At 35.6% G+C, this 13591-nt stretch overlaps 1 protein-coding gene across 3 annotated transcripts in view; it reads right to left on the reverse strand.

The window, feature by feature from the left end:
• The window catches only part of LOC149792281 (arrestin domain-containing protein 17-like), a 200646-nt gene that overhangs the window by 140048 nt on the left and 47007 nt on the right, over positions 1-13591 (reverse strand). Inside the window, exon 1 of one of the 3 annotated variants that reach the window (XM_089970834.1) lies at positions 1667-2406. The exons of the other annotated variants lie outside the window; for them this stretch is intronic. The gene's annotated coding sequence lies outside the window, so the exon portion shown is untranslated. Of the gene's footprint in view, positions 1-1666; positions 2407-13591 lie in introns of those variants that run through there. 3 annotated transcript variants of the gene reach the window in all.

Genomic DNA, 13591 nt, shown 5'->3' on the forward strand with positions numbered 1-13591 from the left:
TATTATCTTAAAATGGATATTAAATTGGCACCTTACAGGTTTTAACACCTTTAGCGACTGGCCACTGCTGGTTCCAGCATCAATGCTGATGGACAGCCACTAAAAAGATGGACCCAGTGGGGCACACAGGGGTTAAAATTTGGGGAACATTGGACAATTCCCCACTCAAGATGCAACACCGGTAATGCTATAGGGGAATAATAGGTTATGGTAGACTTGGGAGATTAATAACCAATGGTCCATAAATCCTTTTAGTCACAGTGTGGTCTTGAGCGAAACTGAATGAACAGAAAACATTATTTTCTTATTACACTTATCGTGATCAAGACTTAAGACCTTTAGACCCCTGAATAGGGATATATGTTACCTTAAGTAAAACCCATCAAGAAAATTTGATAAGTAACTTTCTCTTGAACAAAATTATTCTGCTAGATCCAATTTTTTCAAGCCAGATTGGCCACGACCTTTGATCTTTCGAATGCAAAATCAATAGGCCTCTCTCATACCTAATAGCAAGTGCAAGCCAGCTACTTATTTTGGTCAAGTATATGATCTACAGCTGAAGTTACTATGAACAAACAAACATTTTTCCTCATTCACTGACACTGACATTTTTGATGCCACACAATTAACAGGTTTCTTTCTTACCCTAAGAGCAAGCCATTCATAAAGTCTGATAACTGATGACAGTACACATAAAGGACTTGGATGGATTGACATATTGAGTAATAACATTAAATAGCTGACTTTGAGCAGAGATACATGTCACTACCCTATAATCAATGATAACATTAAAATGCAAAAACTAAAATCCAGCACCATTCGATGAGATTACATGTACCGTGTCATCAATAACAAAAACTGTTGTTTTTATGGTTCTATTTATGGATTTTATCAAGTAAAATAAAATTGTCTTTAATATGATTTCAAATATACAAATCGAAAAGTATAAGTCATTTTAAATGTGTAATTTAAATCATAAATGTGCAAATATTTTTTTCTTTATGCATGTCCTGTTAGTACAAAATCTCAAATTTTTACAAGGGGATTAAAGACAATATGTATATTTTATATGCATATAAAATGTCTTCTCAGTATCAAGATGCAGAGCTGCTGCAGTAGATCAGTTGGTACAGCACTGGACTAGTTATCCAAGGGTTGTGGGTTCAGTACATGATTAGGCCAGCCACTTAGCTCTCATTTCCTTTGTATGATATAACCAGTGTATAATATTTTTCACATAATAAAATTTTTATTATTATTTTAAACTTATTTTACTACCACAAATGTTGACTAATTGGGATGGAATATAAGTTTTCACAACTTTAAATAGGCCCTTCCCCAACAATTGACTAGAAATGTACAGTGCAGCACAAAATTGATAAAATTAAAAATACATGATTCATGCAAATAAAGTTTAAGGATGAGAGAGAGAGAGAGAGAGAGTGAATGTGTGTGTGTATGAGAGGATGGTGACAGATATTGGACTAGAGTATGTAAAATAGAATGGATTGAAAGATGAACAATTCCAATTAAACTGTAGTTACGTAAAGGATGCTATCCAACCAATGAGATGGAATTATATACTTGTCAAAATACAAAATAAAATAAAAATATTATGGTAGGCATTGTAAATATCACTGAAAATAATACAAGATAGACTCACCTTCTTTTCATTCATACCAAGCCCACAACAATTTCAAAGAAAATAGTTTTTAACCATTCTGGTTACTCGTTTTATAAACATGTCCATAATGACGATATCAAAATCTTCCACCATGTAGGTATGAAAATATCTCCAACACAAATATCCCAATTAAGACCTTGATTCTCCAACAGGAACAGAATGTGTGATGAAGACCAAGACCAAAAATGAGATAATATTGACCAGTCTGAACAGTTCCCCAATAAAGTATATCACTGCTGAATGAAGCTGCTTGCTAAATACCTTTTGAATACATTGGACTGAACCTCTCAATGCATTCATTGGTAGACCTATGCCAGGTAATGAGAAATCAATCCCACTTCTGACACACATTCATCAGCTGGGCAATGGAAGTAATAATGATGGTAGCTTCTGTTGTAATACACTGCCCAGTCACAGGTTGACAATACTGTGATAAGAAGCAAACAGGTAGGAAGTAACCACTTCAAACATTCCCTTCCTGCTTTTTGTTCAGCAGCATGTCACATTAAGAATGTTACATTTAATAGGTCCAATTTACTGACAGGAAATATTGTGGTAAGTTAAAAGTATATAAAACCCAATGCATCTAGATACATGCAAAAGTTGCACATTTAATTCTAATTTCATTTACCTCTGGCATTCATAAGCATGATAAAATAATCAGTTCAAAGGTTATGATAGTTTATCTACAAAGTCATAACAGAACTCGACTTTATAATCAACTACATGTATCATATACTGCAAGTGATGTCATTTACAGCAACAGATTCAAAATGAAGTTGGCTAACAGCTATCACAACATGTTGTTGTTGTTACTGTTATTGTTTGTTGTTGTGGGTGTATTGCCATTTTTCAGCACAGTATCTGTTATACATGGCCGCCAGTATAAGTGTTGGAGGAATAACTCGAGAAAGCCTCAATAATAACCACAGACATACAGGAAGCTACTGGCAAACTTTCTTGCATACCCACACTGTCCGAGACAGAAACAAAAAAACAAAGAGGTGGGATGGTAGTGATCGGTAAAGACAAGCACTTTAGACTGCACTGCCACCCATCATAAAATCATAACATCTCTAGTTAATGGCATTAAAAATCATGCTCTTTTTATACATCATTCTTGAAGATTTTATTCTTCGAAAAAAAGATCATTAAACCAAAAGAAATTATCAACTGTGAATTCAGTTTTACCCATGCTGCACCAATTTTTATGGATTCTGATGTCGCAATAATGCAGATATCCTAACCTAAAGATGGTTTAGCAATTTCTGTATCATTACAAATTAACATCTTTATTTTTAATCATCATTGCTGATGTACCCATATAGTGTATACATAGATACATGCATACTGGAATGTATGTATTTATGCATTCATTCATGTGTGTGTGTGTGTGTGTGTTTGTGTGTGTGTACTTGTTATGGCTCCTCAGCACAATAGTCAATATATAGTGTCAACTGAATGTAAATTTCAAAAAATGTAAACCAATTACCCACAATTTTGGACGATAAACCCTTTTTTATATATATCCAAAAATGGAATGCAAGATGAAATATAACATGTAAATATGTTAAAATGCTCTAAAATGTATATCTAAAAAAATAGATAAAGGTAGGAACTAAACACAAAATTCAATATATTACCATAAAAGTTGTTTCTGCCACTATTACTTACAAATTTATCAGAAGTGTCAGAGAACTTGAAATGGTTTGCAAAATGATAAAAACCAGGCTTGTAAAACACATATACCCACACTACAGACCTATCATCCAAGTCCAAAGAGTTAAAAAAAATGCAGAGTAACTTGAATTATTTATACAACTGTATGAAATTCTAAATATGTTATCAATATATGTATACCAAATTTTATTTGTCGTTGCCAAGTTCTTTTTGGTCAATCATGATAACATGGTTTTTTGTCATAAAAGAGCATGTTGAAGAAATATGAAAGTGTACAAAGTACACAGTGAAAGACAGTGTACACCATACCTGTTATTAATAGTTCTCTATGTAAGTACAACCTTTATGGCTGACTCTGGATATCAAAGACCATTGGGTCTCAATGGCCTTGACCTTTGTCAAAGTATATGATCTTGAACTAAGGTCACTGTACAAAAACATTTTTTCCCTCATTAGACTTACCATGAGTATGACGTTAACCTTTCGACAAAAAACTATACAGGTCGCTTTGTAACTACACTAAGTGCAAGCCATACACAATGCATAGTTAAACATGAAAGCTTATCCACTAGATTTATAAAAAACAAAATTATACTGAATAATTGATAATTATATATTTAAACTCATGTAGATAAAAGACTTTACCATAACAAGCCCACTCCCATAATGGCATGTGCTATTTAACAATTGGATGGTGTGTCAGACCTGCAGAACAAAATAATATGTAGCCTTGGCCTTAATCCAAAGAAAAATTATACAAGCAAAAAGTAACCTTTGTTTTTATCCTACTGAGATCAAAAGTTATTCAACAGACCTTGCTTGTTTTGGAGTAACAAAAACATTGACTTCTGAAATTTTAACCCCATAATCAATAAGCTTTTCCCCCATGTCATAAGTGCAACCATCCACAAATCTTGGTCAAGGTACATAGTCCAGACCTTAAAGTGATTATGCAAAACTCATTTTTCTTGGGGTTAGAGTTATCTTTGAACATGCAAATCTTCCACACACATTGGTGGAGGTACATGGTTTAAATTAAAATGTTATTCAGAAACCATTTTTCTTCTGTCAGTGACAGTCAAGTCTGATCCCCGAATCAATCGATTTCTTTTCTTACCTAAAGTTCAAATCATCCACAAACTTTGGTAAACGTACATGTTTAAGAACTTAAATATTTGTGCAAAAATTATTTTGCTACCTTACCCATCTTGACCTTTGACCTTTTGACATTCAAATTCAAATTAATAACCATTAACTTTACTTGAAGTGTCAGCCGTGCACAAAAGTTACTCTGGGTATGTGACGATAAGCTATGTTTACTACCAGAATCATTTTCTTCAGTCAGATGCAGTGATCCATCCTTTGACCTTTGTGACCAAACAATCAGACTGCTTCTTTTTCACTCAATTTGCAAGCACCCCACAAAGACTAATCCAGTCTGTCATGAGGAGCTGCTGTTACTGAATGGAAACCAGTTTCTTCTATCACCCCTGTCAAAAGTTTTATTCCATATCTAAATAGTGCAGGGCATCCATCAAGTTTGCTAATGGTACATGGTAGAAAATAAGTTACTGTTCAGAAATTAAATAGGGAACAGACAGCTGACAGATATCACAACAAAATACTCTACATTGTAGTAGGCATATAAGAATTGTTTTAATGGTCTGAAAATCGACTGACATCATCTCTATTTGGATATACAGTCTGGGCACTTGTATCTCTAGGTGGACAGAGCTATTAAATATAGCAAAGAGAATAACAGAGCAAAGGAGGCCTGTCAATATATGCTGGTAGATCAGTGTCACTGAGGTCACTATTCAATTGCAGGAAAAGCATAAAGGAAGTGAACTTTGAAATTATGCCTTTTAAGATATCTTAGTCAGCAAAAATGAAATATATTTGATACATTCAGCTTAATTCCTAAATATGCTGTTTGATAACTGAAAAATGTAGATTTCTGGTTAATTTAAAAGTACTATATACTACAAAATGCATAAAGTATGGTTTCTGTCAGTGCCAAAGGATAAACCATCTGTTGAGTTTGTGCAAAATTTGATGACATGTTTGGGAGCTACTGCCTGACAATCCTCCACACTTAGATTTTCAGACTATCATGGTTCCAATCATCTCTACTTGAATAGAGTCCTTCATACACAATGATGGATATGGATAAAGTTGGAGTGCAATTACAAATAGATAACAATAAATTCTTTTGCTAGTCTAGCCTCCAGCCACAGTACTTCCTACATACACAATACAGTACTTTAAATTATAACGTAGATGTTTCCTTCCAGCATTAGGTAGTACTTTGCAATTAGGTCATCACACTGCTGCATGCCAAAGGTAGATACATTTCTATTGATAATGGGAAAGGTCAAAAGTGTATAAAGTTGGTACACATCATGAAGTGTGTGTGTGATTTGGATTTTTAACGTAGCTTTAACGATTTTTCAGTCATATCACTATGATGTCTACAGTGTGGCAGTTTATAATGATGTCTAGCACTGAGGCATGATGTGTCACAGACATGTAGCATGATGTCCCATCCAGTCACATTATCCTGACACCAGGCCAGCAAGTCCTAACACTAACTCTTAATGCTGAAAGCCAAGCAAGGCATCTGTTAGTACCATTTTTGTAAGTCTTTGGTATGACATGGCCAGGGATTGAACCCGAAACCTCCCACATCCAAGGTGGATGCTCTAACCACAAGGCCACCGGAGCAGTCGCATCATGAAGTCATTGTTCCAATGACCAAATGGTGCCTTGCCAAGTGTTAGTATCATAATGTACTGTTAGTAACACTTCCCTTGGTCTCATCACTTCTTTGCAATTACTTTGGTTACATAGTTTCTTCAGCGACAATTCTGCATAGTATTTAGTTTATTGCATTTTAGATAACAACTATCTGGAGTTTTTGAGTTTTAAACATTCTTTTATGAAAAACAGTAAATGGATATGTATTCCATTAATAACCACAAGAGTTAAAAGAGCAAGGAATGGACCTAAATTGAGAAAGTAATGAATAGGCCAGGAGATATAGGTCACAGTTACCTACTAATATGCTGATGCATTACTCCTCTCTGATACATACACACATTCTTTCATGAATGTGTAGCCTCCACCGTAGTAGAGATGTACCAGCAGTTAAAGCCTACACTGTAGTAATGTGCCAGGAATTACATTTATTACTGAAGCCTCCAGTGTAGTAACAATGTGGCAGAAGTTACATTCAGTACTGAAGCCTCCAATTCAGTAACAATGTGCCAGAAGTTACATTTAGTACTGAAGCCTCCGGTGTAGTAACAATGTGGCAGACGTTACATTTATTACTGAAGCCTCCAGTGTAGTAACAATGTGCTAGACGTTACATTAATTACTGAAGCCTCCAGTGTAGTAACAATGTGCCAGACGTTACATTTATTACTGAAGCCTCCAGTGTAGTAACAATGTGGCAGAAGTTACTTTACTGAAGCCTCCAGTTTAGTAACAATGTGTCAGAAGTTGCATTTAGTACTGAAGCCTCCAGTGTAGTAACAATGTGCCAGACGTTACATTTATTACTGAAGCCTCCAGTGTAGTAACAATGTGGCAGAAGTTACATTTAGTACTGAAGCCTCCAATTCAGTAACAATGTGCCAGAAGTTACATTACTGAAGCCTCCAGTGTAGTAACAATGTGATAGAAATTACATTTATTGCTGAAGTCTCCAATTTAGTAACAATGTGCCATTAGTTACATTTATTACTGAAGCCTCCAGTGAAGTAACAATGTGATAGAAATTACATTTATTGCTGAAGCCTCCAATTTAGTAACAATGTGTCAGAAGTTACATTTATTACTGAAGCCTCCAATTTATTAACAATGTGGCAAAAGTTACATTTATTACTGAAGCAACCAGTGTAGTAACAATGTGGCAGAAGTTACATTTATTACTATAGCCTATACTGTAGATGAAATCTGCCAGAAATTGCATTTATTAAGGTAGCCTCCAATGAAGTAATGTGCCAGAAGTTAACATCTGTTACTGGAGCTTCCACTGTAGCAGAAATATGGCAGTGGTTAACATATATTATTGCAGCTTTCATTGTATAAGAAATGTGGCAGAAATTAAAAATTATTACTGCAGTCTTCACTCTAGCAGAAATGGCCCTAAGTTCAAATTAACTACTGTAGCCTGTAAAACCTAAATGTCCCAAATGAAGACCGAAAGTCCAAGTCCAAAATGTTAGGAAACTTAAAACATCTTAACAAAATGCTATAATAGCATCAAAGTCTAATTAGGTCACCTACTTATGCATATAATCTTGCCTACCATATTTGATTCTGTCTACCTCAAGTTGTTCCAATTAATTCAGTGCTAATAAGATTTTCATTCAAAATGTTTTAAAATGTGTGAAAGTTTACCATAATGGTCTGGAAATATAACAAGACCATCCAGGCATATGAATACAAAGATGCCTACCACATTTTGGTTGCCTCCACTGAGCGCCTTTTGCTCAACTGTGTTAACAAAAAAAGTTTTCATCCAAAAAATCAACAAGAATATCGTGAACAATGCATTGCATGCTTGTCCCTTGTTTAGTAGTTGTGTATGTAGCACTAGATGGGTATGTTTGTGTCTGGAGATTACAAACCAATAGGTCTTAATGAACCAGACTTTTGGTCAAGGTATGCAGCCTTGAGCTAAAGATAATGTGCTGAAACTGTTATTTTCTGATCAGACTAACCATGACTGCAACCTCTGACCTTCAAGGAGTTTACTCTAGAAGGTAAGTTATTTTGCAAAACCATTTTTCATTCAAGTGCAATGACCTTGACCCCAAAATCAACAGACTCTTCCATATCTTAAGCGCAAACCCTCTATAAACCCTGATGAAGTTATGTAGTCTAATGTTAATGCATAAATTATTATTCTGTCAGTCACAGTAATACTTCGATGCCCACAAAACAGGCTTCTATCATACCCAATGTATTAGTCATTCACAAACTAAAATGAAGATAAATTGTCGAGAACCAAACATTTGAGAAGAAAACATAAGGATCTTGAACTTTTAAGCCAAAATTAAAAGAAACCTTCTGTATCCATGGTGCAAACCATCCACATAGTCTGCTAACCACAGATGGTGCAGGAACAAAATTGGCATGGGCAATATTATTATAACATGCTCCACCTTATGGTATGTATACAAAATGTTTTTAAAAAATTTAGATAATGGCCCAAAAGATTTTGTCTTCTTCAAATCTTATACAATTGTCAGAGGCAGCCAAATTGAATTACAGTGTACAGCCTTGCAGGTTAATAATAATCTATCAACACCACAAGAATTATTTCAGGAAATTGCCTCAGAACATTTCAGACATCTGCAAGTATCTGATAGCTACATAGATTATCGTGTATATCCAGGCTTCAACTAGATTATTGTGCATCTCCAGGCTTCAACTGCAATTATTACACGCTAACAAGACAAAATCTTGCCATCAGTAATTTAACAGAGCCGGTTTCAAGATAATTAGACACGTTTCATCAAATGGCAAATATTATTGAACAAACATAGGATAAATGCAATTGGCCTTATGAAATTGTTCAATACACTGTGCAAGTGAGTGATATGATCCCCCACCTGCTATGGTGCTTTGGTTATAATTATCTAGGAGATGATTGACCATGGTGTTATTGCCTGGATCAACAATGCAATAACAGATATCTGAGCAGAGATATAGAACAGAACAACATGACCCCCCCCCCCCCATATTTCAAATAAAACAATTTAACCAATTACATAAACAAAATGAAATTGAAGATACCATTTGGATTATACAATTTCTTTTAGAAAGAGAATTACAAAACTGATGTAAATTGCAATTAGCCATTCTGCTATGCCCCTAAAACGAATGTTGTCGTATAAAGTGAATGATTGAACTCAAAATTACTGGCATATCATCGGTTTTCGCTTACAGTCCTTTCCATATCAAAATTGGTGACAGGTCAGCATTGCCCTCCCCCCCCTCTCTCTCTCTCTCTCTGTCTTTCTCTCTGTCTCTCATGTCATCAACTGTAATACTGTAACTTGGTTGTAGTCTACATTCATTCCCTCCAGTTAGCTCATGTATGGAGTTATTTTTCCCCCTGTCAAATAAAAATAATACACAACCTAAATATTTGGCATGGATTTCTCTGTCCCAGGATCAAACAATATCCCCACTCTTTTTGGGGGCCCTGAGTGGCCGAGAGGTCTAAAGCGCTCTTCGTTACGGATCACTGCCATCTCACCTCTGTCTGCGGCGGTTCGAGTCTAAGATTCAGCCAATGTGGGCATGTGAGAAAGCTTGCCAGTAGCTTCTCGTGGGTCGGTGGTTCTTTCCGGGGTTTTCCGGGTTCTTCCTCCACCATTAATACTGGCCGCCATGTATAGCCTATCGTGCTGAAAAATGGCGTTAAACCCCACAACAACAACAACAACAACAACAACCACTCTTTTTATGTCAGACACAGTATCATCTTATAACAATTCAAAAGAACTAAGCTAAAGTGGTCAGTTCACAAACGTGATATACAAAAAGAAACTATTATTATAAAATTAATGTCTCCTCCCTTAGTTAGCTACTAGCTGCATTCCTAAATGGAACCATGACATAACTAGACTTTTTAAGCTATTACATTTCACTATAAGCTTTAAATTACTAGTTGTACTATGTTGGTCAACATCGACCAATTTACTGCAGTTAAGTGAATTCACAATTTAATTACACTAATCAATTAATGGACTTCCTCCTGTCTTGTCTTAAATACATTACTTGCTAATTATTGATCCACTGACACATACATAGTAAAATCAATTCTTAGCATACATGATATATATCATTTAATATAGATTAATTGATTCTCACAATTCATATCAGAATAATGCATGATTTCTATTACATACAAACAGCTAAATTCAAACATATTCATACTAATTAAATACTGTATTACATTCTTAGGATATATGAATAATATAACATTCAAGACCAATGAATCCATGATTAACGACCTTTTAACTCAAGGAAAATTGAAGTTTGAATTTAAAACAAATAAATTCAACAAATAATTACAAACTTACATCAATGAACATTGAATGCAAGTGAGACAATATTTTTGTCCCTTTCTGGGACTCACTCCTTCTATGCAGCTGAATCTCTCACTCGTTCCAGGTCTCTCAAATTCTTCCAGAACACCATCCTTTGGACAATAAATTTACCAAGAAAAATTACTTGTTAATTTCCTCAGAGTCCCTCTGACTTCTCTTTTGGCATAAAAACATGGATGGCTGAATTTTGCAAGGGAAATTACTGAAAACATTGGATTTCATGTGAGACCCCCCACCATTCAGCTTAGCCAATCAGGATTAACTTACTCTAACTGCCAAAACTGTAACACTCCCACTGAAGTCAGAATACTTCTCTCCAGTCTGCATTTATTATTAACTATTCCTGGAAAATTTCATAGGACACCTATTTCCAATGGCCCAAGACTGTTTCTGGCTTGTCTCAACTTTGCCATTTTCCTCAATTTGCCCATGCATTAACATTTTCTCTTCTGTCTGTCTGACTGTTATACAAATGGACTCTAATTAAAATTCAATCATGTTTCCTAAACATGAGAGGTTAAGCTACCAATTTATTGTTAGCTTTGCCCATATGTCAATCTTAATGGTTGTGTCACACTGATGATAAAATGTACTGCAAGAGCATCTACAAAATTTGCTGCACACTTACACTGTAGCACATTACAGTAAATTTAGTTTCAGATATGCAAGTAAATGCAGACACAGATACAGTGCTCCTTCACTACAATGTTGACACAGATTCAGTGCCTCTTTACTACAATGTAGATATAAATACAGTATTCATTCACAATAGACCACAACGGTGGCCAAGTGGTTACAGCGGCTGCAGAAGGTCGTGGGTTCGATCCCCGGCCGAGTCATACCAAAGACTTACAAAAATGACACTAACAGCTGCCTCGCTTGGCACTCAGCAATAAGAGGTTAGTGTTAGGGCTGGTCGGACCGGTATCAGGATAATGTGACTAGGTGGGACATCATGCTACATGGCTGCAGCATGATGACCCAGTGCTAGACATCACTATATACTGCCACACTACAGACATCATAGCAATATGACTGATTTTTGTTGTTGTTGTTGTGGGTTTAACACCATTTTTCAGCACACGATAGGCTATACATGGCGGCCAGTAGTAATGGTGGATGAAGAACCCTGGAAGACCCAGAAAGAAGCACCAACCCACAAGAAGCTACTGGCAAGCTTTCTCAGATACCCACACTGGCTGAATCCGAGACTGAAAAATTGTTAAAGCTACGTTAAAAATCCAAATCACACACACACACATTCACTATAATGTATACATAATAATGCTCCTTCATTGTAATCTAGACTGACACTGCTCCTTCACTACAATGTAGACACAGATTCAGTGCTCCTTCACTACCATGTAGACAGATTCAGTACCCCCTTACTATAATGTAGACATAGTGTTCCTTCACTATAACGCAGACATAGATAATGTTCCTTCATTGTAATCTAAACATAGTGCATCTTCACCGCTCCAGTGGCCTAATGATTAGAGCATCTGCCTCAGAAGCAGAAGGTCGTGGGTTCGATCCCCAGCCAAATCAGTTAGGGTACTAGCAGCTGAATCGCTAGATGCTCAGCATTAACATGTTAGTGTTAGGAGTGGTCAGACTGACGGTGTTAGGATACTGTGACTGGGTGGGACATCATGCTACATGTCTGTGGCATGATGCCTCAGTGCTAGACATCACGTTAAACTGCCACACTGCAGACATCATAGCGATATAATTGAATTGCTTTAAAGCTATGTTAAAAATCCTAATCACACACACACACTTTATCATCTAGACATAATGCTCTTTCACTACAATGTAGATGTAGAGTGTTCTTTCACTATAATGTAGACATACAGTGCTCCTTCACTGTAATATAGACATAGACAGTACTCCTTGATGATACTCAACATACTGCTATCTACTCTTACAATACAAACATTTTCATAGATGCCATTAAATGATTTCTCTCCTTCTCTTTTTAATTTACTGTTCCAAATCAAGGTATGGAGTATATTGATGCATTTTAGTTTTTACCTAAATGTTCAAGGAAATGTACTGTATATACTTCCTTATAAGACAGGTCCAACTGCACAGACAGATCTGCCACTGCATAATGCACTGGCAGATCTGGGTCAGTGTAGTTTGTTAGGAGTAATCAGTAGAACAAACAACACAGACCCTGATCTGCAGGACATGAGATGATGGTGTATAAAGATCTTTGTTATTTGCAGTTTTACTACTTATAAGCGAGTATATATGACACAAAAAATTATTCGGCAATACTAAATACTGTCTCGATGCAGGCATTTTGCAACAGCAGCTTCATAAGGCTGATGACTGTCAATCGCAGACTGGTACAAAATATTTACAGATGTATATTTTAGTACACATTAATAGGGCTTCTATTCTTACCAATATATATATATATATATATATATATATATATATATATATATATATATATATATATATATATATATATATATATATATTATGAGAGAGAGAGCAGATCATAAATTTGCGATGCATGCCAGACATGACCAATGGGTGAGCAGAAAAACTTATGACATATTGGACACTGGACTCTGCTGAACATAACAAGCCTGTTTTCTCAGTGGTTTAAACACTATACAGCCATTCAGCACAACACTAATGATGTGTGAAATTTTATCTACTGAATTTATCAAAACCTTCCAAAGGAATGTTTTCAAAGTCTACAATCTTCTAGATGACAGACTTTACAATAAAAAGCTCCTCACACCATGAGATGTGAAGTTTATTATTAACATGACCATGACCTTTGACCTTAACATTTATAGGCCTTTGTTACCATAAGTACAAGCTATTTACAAAGTTTAGTTAAAGGTGAAAGCTTATCAACTGGAATCATCAAAACCTGACACTGAAGCCCTACTGCTAGATAAGTCCCTCACACAATGGCATGTGCTTTTTAACAATTTGGCAGTGTGTCCACACAGATCAGACCTTTAGAAAATATGTATAGCCAAGGTCCTAATTAAAGATGACACAACAACTAGTACCTTATCTCATTATCAGACTCAATATCTGAAGACTTGATTAAATATTATTCTAC

Source organism: Sinohyriopsis cumingii, chromosome 9 (assembly GCF_028554795.1).
Source record: "Sinohyriopsis cumingii isolate HCF-2022 chromosome 9, ASM2855479v2, whole genome shotgun sequence".
Taxonomy (NCBI): domain Eukaryota; kingdom Metazoa; phylum Mollusca; class Bivalvia; order Unionida; family Unionidae; genus Sinohyriopsis; species Sinohyriopsis cumingii.